Here is a 9,333-nt window from a genome sequence, read left to right as displayed (position 1 = left end):
TTCGGACAGCTCCGGAGAGCCGTAGTGTGCGTCTGCACTAGACTGCATCATAGCGAAAAGCTTTGGCATTGTGTCGCGCAGGGAGATACCTTAGGAGCGCAGCGCACTTATGCCTCCCTTGCCCAGAAACACGATTTTACTGCACACTCCAAAAACAGTACTCTTTCCAGGGCAATATATAAGCTGCTTTCTGACGGCCGTGATCTTTCGATTACTCTTGCCCAGCTCGTTGCTTTAACGTGCACATGCCGTCCTGGCATTCAGTGCACAGTGAAAGCAATCGCAAAAGTCCAGCAGCTGCTGACTCCCAAACACAAGGCGCTGGCTATGTTCTTGCTTCTCGACAACTCAACGCAGCCCTTCATTTCTGCAGTTGCCATCGAGGTCTCTGCATGTCGGAGACTCAGAGGACGAGCACGAGTTTCCCACGAGGGGCTGCATCAGGAGGAATTCAAAACTCCAGAAAATTGTCCTGGAACACCTTCCATAAGGATGCTAGAAGGGAATTGAAGAGGCAGGCGAGCGGCCACCACCGTCCAGTAGCAGTCCTTAGGGTCTGCGCAGAAGCCCGGTGCTCTTCGGCTTCGTTCTTCGCCCCCGTACAAGCTACCGCTCTGTCCGGCTCCGAGAGCAGGAGAAGCGGCTGCTTCGCGCACACAACAGCGGAGCGACAGCCGTACGCTCCGAAGCGCTGCTTCAGACGAAAGACGCCGGCCACCGGCGCTTGGCTTCGGACAGCAGCCGAGAGCCGTAGTGTGCGTCTGCACTAGACTGCATCATAGCGAAAAGCTTTGACAGTGTGTCTCGCAGGGAGATACCTTAGGAGCGCAGCGCACTTATGCCTCCCTTGCCCAGAAACACGGATTTGCTGCACACTCTAAAAACACTGCTCTTTCCATGGTACTATGTAAGCTGCTGTCTGACGCCCGTTCACTTCTGCCCACTCTTGCCCAGCTCGTTGTTTCAGCGTGCACGTGCCGTCCTGGCATTCAGTGCACAGTGAAAGCAATCGCAAAAGTCCAGCAGCTGCTGACTCCCAAACACAAGGCGCTGTCTACGTTCTTGCTTCTCCACACTTCAACAGAGTCCTTCATTTCTGCAGCTGCCATCGAGTTTTCTGCATCTCGAGCCTTCTGGGACGAGCACCAATTTCCCAGGAGGGGCTGCATCAGGACGAAGTCAAAACCCAGGAAAGTTGTCTCGGAACACCTTCAATAAAGCATGCCAGCAGTGCATTGAAAAGGCAGGTAGCTTTAGCCACCGTCCTCTAGCAGTCTCAAGGCTGTGCACACAATGTCGTCTCCCTGCGGCAACGTTCTTCGCCCTCGTACAAGCTACCGCTCTGTCCGGCTCCCGGAGCAGGAGAAGCGGCTGCTTCGCGCACACAACAGCGGAGCGGCAGCCCTACGATCCGAAGCGCTGCTTCAGCCGAAAGACGCCGGCCACCGGCGCTTGGCTTCGGACAGCTCCGGAGAGCCGTAGTGTGCGTCTGCACTAGACTGCATCATAGCGAAAAGCTTTGGCATTGTGTCGCGCAGGGAGATACCTTAGGAGCGCAGCGCACTTATGCCTCCCTTGCCCAGAAACACGATTTTACTGCACACTCCAAAAACAGTACTCTTTCCAGGGCAATATATAAGCTGCTTTCTGACGGCCGTGATCTTTCGATTACTCTTGCCCAGCTCGTTGCTTTAACGTGCACATGCCGTCCTGGCATTCAGTGCACAGTGAAAGCAATCGCAAAAGTCCAGCAGCTGCTGACTCCCAAACACAAGGCGCTGGCTATGTTCTTGCTTCTCGACAACTCAACGCAGCCCTTCATTTCTGCAGTTGCCATCGAGGTCTCTGCATGTCGGAGACTCAGAGGACGAGCACGAGTTTCCCACGAGGGGCTGCATCAGGAGGAATTCAAAACTCCAGAAAATTGTCCTGGAACACCTTCCATAAGGATGCTAGAAGGGAATTGAAGAGGCAGGCGAGCGGCCACCACCGTCCAGTAGCAGTCTTTAGGGTCTGCGCAAAAGCCCGGTGCTCTTCGGCTTCGTTCTTCGCCCCCGTACAAGCTACCGCTCTGTCCGGCTCCGAGAGCAGGAGAAGCGGCTGCTTCGCGCACACAACAGCGGAGCGGCAGCCGTACGCTCCGAAGCGCTGCTTCAGACGAAAGACGCCGGCCACCGGCGCTTGGCTTCGGACAGCAGCCGAGAGCCGTAGTGTGCGTCTGCACTAGACTGCATCATAGCGAAAAGCTTTGACAGTGTGTCTCGCAGGGAGATACCTTAGGAGCGCGACTCACTTATGCCTCCCTTGCCCAGAAACACGGATTTGCTGCACACTCTAAAAACACTGCTCTTTCCATGGTACTATGTAAGCTGCTGTCTGACGCCCGTTCACTTCTGCCCACTCTTGCCCAGCTCGTTGTTTCAGCGTGCACGTGCCGTCCTGGCATTCAGTGCACAGTGAAAGCAATCGCAAAAGTCCAGCAGCTGCTGACTCCCAAACACAAGGCGCTGTCTACGTTCTTGCTTCTCCACACTTCAACAGAGTCCTTCATTTCTGCAGCTGCCATCGAGTTTTCTGTATCTCGAGCCTTCTGGGACGAGCACCAATTTCCCAAGAGGGGCTGCATCAGGACTAAGCCAAAACCCAGGAAAGTTGTCTCGGAACACCTTCAATAAAGCATGCCAGCAGTGCATTGAAAAGGCAGGTAGCTTTAGCCACCGTCCTCTAGCAGTCGCAAGGCTGTGCACACAATGTCGTCTCCCTGCGGCAACGTTCTTCGCCCTCGTGCAAGCTACCGCTCTGTCCGGCTCCCGGAGCAGGAGAAGCGGCTGCTTCGCGCACACAACAGCGGAGCGGCAGCCGTACGCTCCGAAGCGCTGCTTCAGCCGAAAGACGCCGACCACCGGCGCTTGGCTTCGGACAGCTCCGGAGAGCCGTAGTGTGCGTCTGCACTAGACTGCATCATAGCGAAAAGCTTTGGCATTGTGTCGCGCAGGGAGATACCTTAGGAGCGCAGCGCACTTATGCCTCCCTTGCCCAGAAACACGATTTTACTGCACACTCCAAAAACAGTACTCTTTCCAGGGCAATATATAAGCTGCTTTCTGACGGCCGTGATCTTTCGATTACTCTTGCCCAGCTCGTTGCTTTAACGTGCACATGCCGTCCTGGCATTCAGTGCACAGTGAAAGCAATCGCAAAAGTCCAGCAGCTGCTGACTCCCAAACACAAGGCGCTGGCTATGTTCTTGCTTCTCGACAACTCAACGCAGCCCTTCATTTCTGCAGTTGCCATCGAGGTCTCTGCATGTCGGAGACTCAGAGGACGAGCACGAGTTTCCCACGAGGGGCTGCATCAGGAGGAATTCAAAACTCCAGAAAATTGTCCTGGAACACCTTCCATAAGGATGCTAGAAGGGAATTGAAGAGGCAGGCGAGCGGCCACCACCGTCCAGTAGCAGTCCTTAGGGTCTGCGCAGAAGCCCGGTGCTCTTCGGCTTCGTTCTTCGCCCCCGTACAAGCTACCGCTCTGTCCGGCTCCGAGAGCAGGAGAAGCGGCTGCTTCGCGCACACAACAGCGGAGCGACAGCCGTACGCTCCGAAGCGCTGCTTCAGACGAAAGACGCCGGCCACCGGCGCTTGGCTTCGGACAGCAGCCGAGAGCCGTAGTGTGCGTCTGCACTAGACTGCATCATAGCGAAAAGCTTTGACAGTGTGTCTCGCAGGGAGATACCTTAGGAGCGCAGCGCACTTATGCCTCCCTTGCCCAGAAACACGGATTTGCTGCACACTCTAAAAACACTGCTCTTTCCATGGTACTATGTAAGCTGCTGTCTGACGCCCGTTCACTTCTGCCCACTCTTGCCCAGCTCGTTGTTTCAGCGTGCACGTGCCGTCCTGGCATTCAGTGCACAGTGAAAGCAATCGCAAAAGTCCAGCAGCTGCTGACTCCCAAACACAAGGCGCTGTCTACGTTCTTGCTTCTCCACACTTCAACAGAGTCCTTCATTTCTGCAGCTGCCATCGAGTTTTCTGCATCTCGAGCCTTCTGGGACGAGCACCAATTTCCCAAGAGGGGCTGCATCAGGACGAAGTCAAAACCCAGGAAAGTTGTCTCGGAACACCTTCAATAAAGCATGCCAGCAGTGCATTGAAAAGGCAGGTAGCTTTAGCCACCGTCCTCTAGCAGTCTCAAGGCTGTGCACACAATGTCGTCTCCCTGCGGCAACGTTCTTCGCCCTCGTACAAGCTACCGCTCTGTCCGGCTCCCGGAGCAGGAGAAGCGGCTGCTTCGCGCACACAACAGCGGAGCGGCAGCCCTACGATCCGAAGCGCTGCTTCAGCCGAAAGACGCCGGCCACCGGCGCTTGGCTTCGGACAGCTCCGGAGAGCCGTAGTGTGCGTCTGCACTAGACTGCATCATAGCGAAAAGCTTTGGCATTGTGTCGCGCAGGGAGATACCTTAGGAGCGCAGCGCACTTATGCCTCCCTTGCCCAGAAACACGATTTTACTGCACACTCCAAAAACAGTACTCTTTCCAGGGCAATATATAAGCTGCTTTCTGACGGCCGTGATCTTTCGATTACTCTTGCCCAGCTCGTTGCTTTAACGTGCACATGCCGTCCTGGCATTCAGTGCACAGTGAAAGCAATCGCAAAAGTCCAGCAGCTGCTGACTCCCAAACACAAGGCGCTGGCTATGTTCTTGCTTCTCGACAACTCAACGCAGCCCTTCATTTCTGCAGTTGCCATCGAGGTCTCTGCATGTCGGAGACTCAGAGGACGAGCACGAGTTTCCCACGAGGGGCTGCATCAGGAGGAATTCAAAACTCCAGAAAATTGTCCTGGAACACCTTCCATAAGGATGCTAGAAGGGAATTGAAGAGGCAGGCGAGCGGCCACCACCGTCCAGTAGCAGTCCTTAGGGTCTGCGCAAAAGCCCGGTGCTCTTCGGCTTCGTTCTTCGCCCCCGTACAAGCTACCGCTCTGTCCGGCTCCGAGAGCAGGAGAAGCGGCTGCTTCGCGCACACAACAGCGGAGCGGCAGCCGTACGCTCCGAAGCGCTGCTTCAGACGAAAGACGCCGGCCACCGGCGCTTGGCTTCGGACAGCAGCCGAGAGCCGTAGTGTGCGTCTGCACTAGACTGCATCATAGCGAAAAGCTTTGACAGTGTGTCTCGCAGGGAGATACCTTAGGAGCGCGACGCACTTATGCCTCCCTTGCCCAGAAACACGGATTTGCTGCACACTCTAAAAACACTGCTCTTTCCATGGTACTATGTAAGCTGCTGTCTGACGCCCGTTCACTTCTGCCCACTCTTGCCCAGCTCGTTGTTTCAGCGTGCACGTGCCGTCCTGGCATTCAGTGCACAGTGAAAGCAATCGCAAAAGTCCAGCAGCTGCTGACTCCCAAACACAAGGCGCTGTCTACGTTCTTGCTTCTCCACACTTCAACAGAGTCCTTCATTTCTGCAGCTGCCATCGAGTTTTCTGTATCTCGAGCCTTCTGGGACGAGCACCAATTTCCCAAGAGGGGCTGCATCAGGACTAAGCCAAAACCCAGGAAAGTTGTCTCGGAACACCTTCAATAAAGCATGCCAGCAGTGCATTGAAAAGGCAGGTAGCTTTAGCCACCGTCCTCTAGCAGTCGCAAGGCTGTGCACACAATGTCGTCTCCCTGCGGCAACGTTCTTCGCCCTCGTGCAAGCTACCGCTCTGTCCGGCTCCCGGAGCAGGAGAAGCGGCTGCTTCGCGCACACAACAGCGGAGCGGCAGCCGTACGCTCCGAAGCGCTGCTTCAGCCGAAAGACGCCGACCACCGGCGCTTGGCTTCGGACAGCTCCGGAGAGCCGTAGTGTGCGTCTGCACTAGACTGCATCATAGCGAAAAGCTTTGGCAGTGTGTCTCGCAGGGAGATAGCTTAGGAGCGCAGCGCACTTATGCCTCCCTTGCCCAGAAACACGATTTTATTGCAAACTCCAAAAACAGTACTCTTTCCAGGGCAATATATAAGCTGCTTTCTGACGGCCGTGATCTTTCGATTACTCTTGCCCAGCTCGTTGTTTCAGCGTGCACGTGCCGTCCTGGCATTCAGTGCACAGTGAAAGCAATCGCAAAAGTCCAGCAGCTGCTGACTCCCAAACACAAGGCGCTGTCTACGTTCTTGCTTCTCCACACTTCAACAGAGTCCTTCATTTCTGCAGCTGCCATCGAGTTTTCTGCATCTCGAGCCTTCTGGGACGAGCACCAATTTCCCAAGAGGGGCTGCATCAGGACGAAGTCAAAACCCAGGAAAGTTGTCTCGGAACACCTTCAATAAAGCATGCCAGCAGTGCATTGAAAAGGCAGGTAGCTTTAGCCACCGTCCTCTAGCAGTATCAAGGCTGTGCACACAATGTCGTCTCCCTGCGGCAACGTTCTTCGCCCTCGTACAAGCTACCGCTCTGTCCGGCTCCCGGAGCAGGAGAAGCGGCTGCTTCGCGCACACAACAGCGGAGCGGCAGCCCTACGATCCGAAGCGCTGCTTCAGCCGAAAGACGCCGGCCACCGGCGCTTGGCTTCGGACAGCTCCGGAGAGCCGTAGTGTGCGTCTGCACTAGACTGCATCATAGCGAAAAGCTTTGGCATTGTGTCGCGCAGGGAGATACCTTAGGAGCGCAGCGCACTTATGCCTCCCTTGCCCAGAAACACGATTTTACTGCACACTCCAAAAACAGTACTCTTTCCAGGGCAATATATAAGCTGCTTTCCGACGGCCGTGATCTTTCGATTACTCTTGCCCAGCTCGTTGCTTTAACGTGCACATGCCGTCCTGGCATTCAGTGCACAGTGAAAGCAATCGCAAAAGTCCAGCAGCTGCTGACTCCCAAACACAAGGCGCTGGCTATGTTCTTGCTTCTCGACAACTCAACGCAGCCCTTCATTTCTGCAGTTGCCATCGAGGTCTCTGCATGTCGGAGACTCAGAGGACGAGCACGAGTTTCCCACGAGGGGCTGCATCAGGAGGAATTCAAAACTCCAGAAAATTGTCCTGGAACACCTTCCATAAGGATGCTAGAAGGGAATTGAAGAGGCAGGCGAGCGGCCACCACCGTCCAGTAGCAGTCCTTAGGGTCTGCGCAAAAGCCCGGTGCTCTTCGGCTTCGTTCTTCGCCCCCGTACAAGCTACCGCTCTGTCCGGCTCCGAGAGCAGGAGAAGCGGCTGCTTCGCGCACACAACAGCGGAGCGGCAGCCGTACGCTCCGAAGCGCTGCTTCAGACGAAAGACGCCGGCCACCGGCGCTTGGCTTCGGACAGCAGCCGAGAGCCGTAGTGTGCGTCTGCACTAGACTGCATCATAGCGAAAAGCTTTGACAGTGTGTCTCGCAGGGAGATACCTTAGGAGCGCGACGCACTTATGCCTCCCTTGCCCAGAAACACGGATTTGCTGCACACTCTAAAAACACTGCTCTTTCCATGGTACTATGTAAGCTGCTGTCTGACGCCCGTTCACTTCTGCCCACTCTTGCCCAGCTCGTTGTTTCAGCGTGCACGTGCCGTCCTGGCATTCAGTGCACAGTGAAAGCAATCGCAAAAGTCCAGCAGCTGCTGACTCCCAAACACAAGGCGCTGTCTACGTTCTTGCTTCTCCACACTTCAACAGAGTCCTTCATTTCTGCAGCTGCCATCGAGTTTTCTGTATCTCGAGCCTTCTGGGACGAGCACCAATTTCCCAAGAGGGGCTGCATCAGGACTAAGCCAAAACCCAGGAAAGTTGTCTCGGAACACCTTCAATAAAGCATGCCAGCAGTGCATTGAAAAGGCATGGAGCTTTAGCCACCGTCCTCTAGCAGTCGCAAGGCTGTGCACACAATGTCGTCTCCCTGCGGCAACGTTCTTCGCCCTCGTGCAAGCTACCGCTCTGTCCGGCTCCCGGAGCAGGAGAAGCGGCTGCTTCGCGCACACAACAGCGGAGCGGCAGCCGTACGCTCCGAAGCGCTGCTTCAGCCGAAAGACGCCGACCACCGGCTCTTCGCTTCAGACAGCTCCGGAGAGCCGTAGTGTGCATCTGCACTAGACTGCATCATAGCGAAAAGCTTTGGCAGTGTGTCTCGCAGGGAGATAGCTTAGGAGCGCAGCGCACTTATGCCTCCCTTGCCCAGAAACACGATTTTATTGCAAACTCCAAAAACAGTACTCTTTCCAGGGCAATATATAAGCTGTTTTCTGACGGCCGTGATCTTTCGATTACTCTTGCCCAGCTCGTTGTTTCAGCGTGCACGTGCCGTCCTGGCATTCAGTGCACAGTGAAAGCAATCGCAAAAGTCCAGCAGCTGCTGACTCCCAAACACAAGGCGCTGTCTACGTTCTTGCTTCTCCACACTTCAACAGAGTCCTTCATTTCTGCAGCTGCCATCGAGTTTTCTGCATCTCGAGTTTTCTGGGACGAGCACCAATTTCCCAAGAGGGGCTGCATCAGGACTAAGTCAAAACCCAGGAAAGTTGTCTCGGAACACCTTCAATAAAGCATGCCAGCAGTGCATTGAAAAGGCAGGTAGCTTTAGTCACCGTCCAGTAGCAGTCGCAAGGCTGTGCACACAATGTCGTCTCCCTGTGGCAACGTTCTTCGCCCTCGTGCAAGCTACCGCTCTGTCCGGCTCCCGAAGCAGGAGAAGCGGCTGCTTCGCGCGCACAACAGCGGAGCGGCAGCCCTACGCTCCGAAGCGCTGCTTCAGCCGAAAGACGCCGGCCACCGGTGCTTTGCTTCGGACAGCTCCGGAGAGCCGTAGTGTGCGTCTGCACTAGACTGCATCATAGCGAAAAGCTTTGGCATTGTGTCGCGCAGGGAGATAGCTTAGGAGCGCAGCGCACTTATGCCTCCCTTGCCCAGAAACACGATTTTACAGCACACACTAAAAACACTGCCCTTTCCAGGGCAAGATGCCAGATGCTCTCTGATGGCCGTGCTCTCTCCCTGCTCTTGCCCAGCTCGTTGTTTTAACGTGCACATGCCGTCCTGGCATTCAGTGCACAGTGAAAGCAATCGCAAAAGTCCAGCAGCTGCTGACTCCCAAACACAAGGCGCTGGCTATGTTCTTGCTTCTCGACAACTCAACGCAGCCCTTCATTTCTGCAGTTGCCATCGAGGTCTCTGCATGTCGGAGACTCAGAGGACGAGCACGAGTTTCCCACGAGGGGCTGCATCAGGAGGAATTCAAAACTCCAGAAAATTGTCCTGGAACACCTTCCATAAGGATGCTAGAAGGGAATTGAAGAGGCAGGCGAGCGGCCACCACCGTCCAGTAGCAGTCCTTAGGGTCTGCGCAAAAGCCCGGTGCTCTTCGGCTTCGTTCTTC

Source organism: Lonchura striata, chromosome W (assembly GCF_050655825.1).
Source record: "Lonchura striata isolate lonStrDom1 chromosome W, ASM5065582v1, whole genome shotgun sequence".
Classification (NCBI taxonomy): Eukaryota; Metazoa; Chordata; class Aves; order Passeriformes; family Estrildidae; genus Lonchura; species Lonchura striata.
The sequence above is the reverse complement of the archived record's forward strand: the minus strand, read 5'-3'. Positions refer to the sequence as shown.